The following is an 8,688-nucleotide window of genomic DNA, read 5'->3' as shown; positions in this document are numbered from 1 at the left end:
CCCCACCCCCAGGGTGTCATGGAGTGGGGTTTGCACGGGTCCTCCTGGCGCTTTGTTTCATGGCTTTGTACCAGCAACTGGACATGCAGGTGCAGGCGTCTCAGGACGTGCTGAGGCCTCGGTCTGCGATGCCCGAGGGTTGCTGTGGACCTGTGGGTGCTGTGCGCATCCCCCCAGGTGGCTCGTGTTGTTGGCAGCCCCTCCCCAGGGACACTGAGCTCCTCGCTAGTTTCCACCAGCAGCACAGCGCCCGCACTAGGGGTGAGTGCTTCTCCTTGGAACCAGCTGCCAAAAGCCCCCTTTCCCACTGGTGTCCACCCCAGTCCTACGTCCCTCATCTAAAGAAACGTAAAGAAAAACACACCCCACCACCCTGCTTCTGAGGCCACAGGCTGTCCCTCCTTGTCCTCCAAGAGCCCAGAGCTCTCAACAGTGGGCATTTCGCTTTGCATGTTTTACCCTTGGTGATGGCACTGCTGCCGGGCAGTGGGGCGAGTTCTCAGGGCTATGGCCGGTGCCCTGTGTCGTGTGTCTGCGACACGGGCTCTGAAGTGCTCTCATCCAGGCCCCGGCTGCTGCGCTGGGGAAGTGGGATTTCATTCTCGGAGAGCGTCTCCCACCGTGCTTGCAGATGCCTGCTGCACCCAGTGTCAGACTCCTTCGTTCTCGCTGATCTGGGGGTGTGGATGGCACTTTGTGGAGGTTTCACGGGTGTTTACCTGGTTCGGGGGGAGGTTGACCACTTTCCACACGCTTATTGGCCACTTGGATTTCCTCACCTGGGGGCTGCTTCTTCTCTTAGGTTTCTTCCCGGGTTTTCTACCAGGTTTTTGTTTCTTATTGATCAGGTAGGAGTCCTTTGTTTCATGTTGCGTACTTTATGATTTCTTTGGTTCTGTGTGTTTGCAGTTTCCTCTTAGTTTGTTGTGGCTTCACACTCTGGTGTCTTGTTGAAGAAATTCTTGATGTAGTCAAATGTATATTTTTTCCTTCATGATAAATGCTTTTGTGTCCTGTGTAATAACTCTTTCCCACCTCTGATGCCTTCCTATAATTTCATCCAGTAGTTTTTTTGTTTTGCTTTTCAGACTCAGGTTTGTGATTCTTGTGACCGAGCTGTTTATGCTGGTGTCTGGGAGACGGACACCTGATATCCCACCCCCTCTGCACTGCTAGCTCTGGTGAGCCAGCGTCCAGGGGTCCAGTCCTGTTTTGTGGCTCTCCATCCTGCTGGTATGTCTGTCTGTCCTGACGCTGGCCCCACATTCCCTGTTACAACAGCTTTAGGACCTTCAATTCCGGGAATGCCGCCCAACCTCATCAGGAGAGTCTTGGCCCTTTGCTCTTATGTATAAAGATTAGGATATTTATGTCTGGGATTTGGACTGGAATAATGTTGACTCACTAGATTGGGAAGAAGTGACTTTTTTGTGATGTGGGAAGTTTCCAATTATGAACACGCTGCTTATCCATCCATCCGCTTGGGTCTCTGATGCTGTGTGTGCAGGGCAACTCTGCTGCCGACCACAGCATCAGCACAAGCACAGGGGAAGGGCACAGTCCCCCGTCAAGACCGCCCTCACCTCAGACTCGAGCCAGAAGCTTGGGGGTCCCTGGCCACCTGCACTTCTGACCAGCTGGCTACAAGTTCAGAGGTTCTCATGACCCCTCAGATTCAGTAACTCACTAGGTTGATTCAGAATTCAGGGAAGCGCAACACTTATGATTTTACAGTTTTATTATAAAGGATACAAACCGGGACCAGCCAAGTGAAGAGACCCACAGGGCGAGGTGGGGAGGGTCTGGGCGGCCAAGCTGTGCCCTCACTCCATGGAATGCAGGCTCCCCACCATGCTGGCACATCAGGAAGCTCACTGAGCCTCAGTATCCAGTTAGGTTCGGGTGTCACTGTGTCATCCACAGCGTGAACTCCAGCGCCCCCCAGCCGTCCCACCCTCTGATCACAGGTGGGGCTCCCTGGTGACAGCTCTGAGTCACCACATTAGCATAAACTCAGGTGCACACTATACTGTAAATGACAAAGTCCCCACCCCTCAGGACACTCCCAGGAGTTAGAGTCTCCCTCCCCAAACCAGGGACAAGACCAGACAAACTTTTCCATCAGGGTTTATAACTTTCTCCCTAGAGGCTGGTTCTGTGGGGACTCTGGCCCCTCAGTAGTTTGTTTTTTGATGCTGTTGTAAATGGTGTTTTGTTTTAAATCACTCCAGGGGTCAGGAGTGTATAGGAGTGCAGTCAGCCTTGTTCCTGGGGACCCTGCTACGCTTGCCCAGCCTGATGGTAACTGTTTCTTTTGTGGGCCTTTGTGGTACCATCAACAGGGCTTTTGTTTTTCATGTCTCCCGTGTTGAAGCGAGGCAAGTGGGCCTTTATTCCTGACTTCATTGGTTTAACAAATACCTGAATGCTGACGATGTGGCAGGTACCGAGATGCTCTGGGGATTCAGGGTGAACAGACAGACAGAAATTCCTGCCCTTGTGGAGCTTCTATCCTGGTAGAGGAGACAAGATGAGTGGAATACCGAGCAGGTCACACAGAAGTACTGTGGAGAAAAAAAGGCAGAAAAAGGTACAGAGGGAGCCAAGGATATCAACCTTCTTAAGTAGAGTGGCTGAGGCCTTGCTAAGGTGACATGTGAGTGACAATGAGGGGATGGAGAGAGTGAGACATGCAGATATCTGGGTGAGAAAAGCAAGTGCAAAGGCCCTGGGGCAGGTCTGCAGAAGAGCAAGAGGCCGGCATGGCTGAGCCAGGCGAGGGGAGAGGAGTGGGAAGCCATGACATGGTGGGTCAATGTACAGGATGTGCAAGGACCTCGGCGTCCACTCTGAGCTGTGCAGAGGCGGGGTCAGAGCTGAGCTTTACCAGGACTTCTCAGCGTGTCGTGGCAGGGCCCCTGGAGACAAGTCTGGGGCAGTAGCCCAGGGAGGGCCGGTGGAGGAGGGAGTGGTGGCAGGGTTCCCAGTGGGAGCTGAGGCGGAGGCAGCAGTATTTGGTCCCAACTTGGATCTGAGCTGTGAGTGCTGAGTTAGGGAGACTCCATGTCCATTTCCCAGGATGGGGAGACTGTAAGGGGCTCACAGGCCTGAGCGGTTGGCTTTGGGCAGTCAAATTTAAAATGTTTCCAGCATGTGGGCAAGTCCAAAGCCAGGAGATGGCGCCATCACACGAGAGTGAGATGGAGATGTCAGGGGTAGGGGGAGAGCTAGAGGGGGTGTATTGCCAGGAGGAAGCACCCTGGTCCCTGGAAGGCTGGCAGGCGGGCTGAGTAGCTGTTGTTAAGCTGAGCAGGTCTTCCTATCTTGCTGGTCATCCAAGTGGGAGCTGGGTCTTACCACATACTCTCCTTTGGTCGGCTGAATTATCCCAACAGTTTTCAGTGCCTAGTCATTTTATTCTTGGGCAAGATCCCATTTCATCAGAACTTCTGCAGCTGGCTTGCTCTCCTTGTACAGTCCCTGTCTGGTTTTGGAAATAAGGTGACATGGAACGTTTCCTCACTTCTTGGGGAGTTTGTAGAAGGTAATGCTAGTCTGAGCCTTGTGTTTTCTTTTGAGGGTATTTTAAAAACTAGTGATCCTGTTTTTTAATGGTTATAAGGGCTGTTACTTCTATCCTTCTTCAGCCGCTTTTGGCAAGTTGTTTTCTTTCCTGCATTTTCAAATCCGGTCTATAATGTCCTTTTGTCTCTGACGTGGGCATTTGTCTTCTCTCCCCTTTTCTATCAGAGCCCTTTGCTGTCTGTCCTCTGGCTTTGGGGTCCTGCTTTATTAGCTCCTCAGCGATCTCTCATCCTTTTTCTTGAGAATGTAAAGGTAAAAACTCCCCTAGAGCGTCTGTTGTGAAGCCCTACAATCTGGCCATGAAAACTTCCACGACTCCTCAGTTTCTTCCCTGGCACCAGTCTAAACAGAGCCCAAGCATTTTCTTCACTAGTTCCTGATCCCTGACCCAGTGCCTGCCCACTTCCCTCTGAGGATTTTTAAAGTATTTCCTGACTGCTCAGTTACCTGTCTGGGTGGAGGCTCCGTCTCTCACCAAGCTACACCTCTGTGCATTTAGCCTGACTCTCTGGGAGGTGCCCCCAGGTGGTGGTCTTACTTCGCACAGCCAGCACACTAGTTCCTTGCTGCTTTTCTGACAGCCACCCACCTGACCTGTGTGTCATGTGCTATCCCAATGTGATATATTTCTCTCCAGCTGTAACATTGCTTAGATTTTAGGAGTGACTGTATTTTACTAAATAGAACCTTTAAAACTTATTTAGGGCTTCCCTGGTGGCGCAGTGGTTGAGAATCCGCCTGCCGATGCAGGGGACACGGGTTCATGCCCCGGTCCGGGAAGATCCCACATGCCGCAGAGCGGCTGGGACCGTGAGCCATGGCCACTGAGCCTGTGCGTCCGGAGCCTGTGCTCCGCAACGGGAGAGGCCACGACAGTGAGAGACCCGTGTACCACAAAAAAAAAAAAAAAAAAAAAAAAAAAAATTTTTTAAATTGAGGTGAGATTCACACAACATATAATTAAGTTTATAATTCAGTGGCTTTTTTTTTTTTTTTTTTTTTTTTAACTTTCTTGGCTGCACTGCACAACATACAGGATCTTAGTTCCCTGACCAGGGATCAAACCTGTGCCCCCTGCGTTGGAAGTGCAGAGTCTTAACCACTGGACCACCAGGGATAACGATTCAGTGGCATTTAGTACATTCACAATGTTGTGCAACCCCTACCTCTCTCCAATAATCTGAAACTTTTAACTATTAATCTGTCAGTAAAACCGTAAAAGGAGAGGCTTTTCCTGGACCATCCACTTCAATGGATGCTGGTTCTGAGTTGGGGCAGCAGAGAGGCCTGGAAAAGAATTGGATCTCAGTGGATCTGGGAGAGAGCCTGGCCCAGGTGCTGTGGATCCAGAGAGGAAGGCTGGTCCTGCAGCCATGTATGTCCCCAGGGTACACGCAGCTGTTCCACCGTGTCTCGGTCAGTCCTCAGCAGAGGTCAGGGTCACCTCTGCTCTGGGGCCCTCAAGCCCATCTGGGATTCCGCTGAGGTGGCAGAACATCAGGTTCCTTCTCTTTCTTTCTTCTCCAGCCTTTCTCCTTTCTCCTGCTCCGTAGCTCAAAGAAAGAGTTTTCTTATTCTTTTTCAGAATATTTTCTTAGGCCAGAATCTTGACGTCTTAAAGTTCCAATAATCTCTTTTCTTTCCTCTGATTTCTGTTCTAACGACCCTCTGTTGAAGGAATGAATACCTCATGTCTAGCCTGAATGGTCAGGGACCAAAGAATTTTAGAAATTCAAAGAGAAAATAAGTAATTCAATAATAATGGAGGGATTCCCTGGTGGCACAGTGGTTAAGAATCTGCCTGCCAATGCAGGGGACATGGGTTCGAACCCTGTTCTGGGAAGATCCCACATGCTGTGGAGCAACTAAGCCCATGCACCACACTACTGAGCCTGTGCTCTAGAGCCCATGAGCCAGAACTACTGAGCCCACATGCCACAACTACTGAAGCCCACGTGCCTAGAGCCTATGCTGTGCAACAAGAGAAGCTACCACGATGAGAAGCCTGCGCACTGCAGCGAAGAGTAGCCCCCGCTCTCTGCAACTAGAGAAAGCCTGTGTGTAGCAATGAAGACCCAATGCAGCCAAAAATAAATAAATATTTTTAAAAACTCTTAAAAAAACAATGGAGATTCTTTAATAGTCTAGTTGATAACAGGACACTGTCACTCAACTGAACCTATTTATAGAACATTCCACCAGCATTTTCAGGTGCTCATGGAACATTCTCCAGGATAGACAATATCTTAGACCACAAATCACAATGAATTTTAAAAGACAGAATATACTTTGTAATTTCAAACTCCAGTGGAATTAGATATCTACAACAAAATGAAGTCTGTGGAAGTTAACACATCTAAATAGTGTGGGTCAAAAAGGGTGGAAATCAAAAAATTTGTGGGATGCAGCTAAAGCAATGCTAGAGGGAAATGTACAGCTTTTTAAACACCTGTATGAGAAAAGAAGAAAGACCTCACAAAACCTAGGCTTCTACCTTAAAACACTAAAGAAGAGCAAACAAAACCCAAAGGAAGCAGAAGGAAAGAAATAGTAATGATTAGCAAGGAGATCAATGAAACAGAAAACAAAAACCACTGACCAACAAAATAACACACAAATTACCAAAATCATGAATGAAAAAGGGTACATCACTACCAATCTTACAGAAATGAACAGGACTTACAAGGGAATACTAGGGAAACTATACCAACAAATTAGATTTTAGATGAAATGGACAAATTCCTTAAATTGATATAACAAAAGTCTTAAGTCTTCATGCAAAGGAAAGCTCAGGTCCACATGGCTTCACTAGTGCATTCTATCAGTAACACTAACACAAACTCTTCCAGAAAATACAGGAGGGAAGACTTCCCAACTCATTCTATGAGGCTAATGTTATCCTGATACCAAACAAAACAAGCGATCAATGTCCCTCATGAATACACATGTAAAATCTTTAAAACGTTAGCAACCCAAATACAGCAACATTATACACAACCAGGTGGGATTTATCACAGGAATGCAAGGTTGGTTAAACATCTAAAAATCAATATAAACCACAGTCATAGAATAAAGGACAAAATCCACAAGATCATCTCAGTGGGTGAAGGAAAACATTTGACAAAATCCCACACCTGTTCATGATAAAGTCAACAAACTAGGAATAGAAGGGAGCCTCTTCGACCTGTTAAAGGACATCTGTAATTTCCAAATGCTGCTGTATCAAATCATTACAAACTTAGTTGCTTAAAACAACATAAATGGGGACTTCCCTGGTTGCGCAGTGGTTAAGAATCCACCCGCCAATACAGGGGGACACGGGTTCGAGGCCTGGTCTGGGAGGATTCCACATGCCGTGGAGCAACTGAACCCATGGGCCACAACTACTGAGCCTGCTCTCTGGAGCCCTCCAGCCACAGCTACTGAGCCCACGTGCCACAACTACTGAAGCCTGTGCACCTAGAGCCTGTGCTCCACAATGGGAGAAGCCGCCACAATGAGAAGCCCATGCACTGCAATGAAGAGTAGCCCCCCCCACACACACAACTAGAGAAAGACTGCACGCAGCAGTGAAGACCCAACGCAGCTAATCAATCGATAAATAAAAGAAAAACACACACACAAATGTATCATCTGACAGTTCTGGAGGTCAGAAGCCTGACATGAGTCTCACTGGACTAAAAGTGTCCACAGAGCTGGTTCCTTCTGCAGGCTCTAAGGGAGAATCTGTTTCCTTGCCCTTTCCTGCTGCTAGAGGCGCCTGCATTCTTGGCTCCTGACCTCCTTCCTCCATCTTCAAAGGTCAGCAGCTGTGGGTTGAGTCCTTCTCTCATTGCCTCACACTGACCTCTTCTGACGCCCTCTGCCACTTTAGAGGACCCTTGTAATTACACTGGGGCCACCTGGAAAATCCACATTAATCTCACTATCTTAAGGTCAGCTGATTAGCAACCTCAATTCCCCTTTGCCGTGTAACCTGACACATTCATGATTCCAGGGATAAGGACATGGACATCTTTGGTTTGGGAGCATTATTCTGCCTGTGACAGCATCAATGAAAAACATAAGCCAGCATCTTAATTCACAGTGGATGACTGAATGCTTCCCACTAAAATCAGGAACAAGGCAAGGATATCTGCTCTTGCCACTTCTCAACACTGTACTGATGTGCAATAAGGCATACACACATACACACACACAAAAGGCAGTATACATATTGGAAAGGAGTAAAAATAAGTAAAAATGTCCTTATTCACAGATGGTGTGATCCTATATGTGGCTTATCCTAAGGAATCCAGATACACACACATACCTGGAACTAATAAGTTCAGTAAGGTCCTAGGACACAAGATTAACAAGAGAAATCTGTTGTATTTGCACATACTAATGACAAACAGTCTGAAAATGAAATTAAAACCACTTTATAATAGCATCAAAACTAATAAAATACTTAGAAATCATCAAAATTAGTGCAAGACTTATACACTGCAAACTAAGAGAAGATATAAGTAAATGGAAAGATTCTATAATCCTTGACTAGAAGATCTTTGTGATCTTGGGTTAGGCAAAGAGTTCTTAGACACCACACCAAAATCATGAGCCATGAGAGAAAAAAACTGATAAATTTTGGACTTCATTAAAATAAACTTTCGTACTTCAAAAGACAACGTGAAAAAAAGGCGACAAACCACAAACAAAAATATCTGCAAATGTTATCCTTGATAACCCATAATATATAAAGTCTCATATCCATAATATATAGTGTTGCAACTTGGTAAGGAGTCAACTCAGTTAAAAAATGGACACAAGTCTTGAACAGACACTTCACCAAAGAAGATATAAGAATGCCAACAAACACATGAATAGGTGCCCAATATCAATTGTCAGAGAAACAGAAGAGCTAAAAAACAAAAGAAAACAAAACTGACCATACCAAATAGTAGTGAGGATGTGGAATTGGAATTCTCGTAATTTGTAAAATGATACAATCATTTTGGAAAACAGTTTTTTAAAAACTAGACATAAATACTATGTGAACCAGTAATTCCACTCCTAAGAATCTACCCAAGAGTGAAAGCTACGTCCACACAAAAACTCATACAC

Source organism: Physeter macrocephalus, chromosome 14, assembly GCF_002837175.3.
Source record: "Physeter macrocephalus isolate SW-GA chromosome 14, ASM283717v5, whole genome shotgun sequence".
NCBI lineage: Eukaryota > Metazoa > Chordata > Mammalia > Artiodactyla > Physeteridae > Physeter > Physeter macrocephalus.
The sequence above is the reverse complement of the archived record's forward strand: the minus strand, read 5'-3'. Positions refer to the sequence as shown.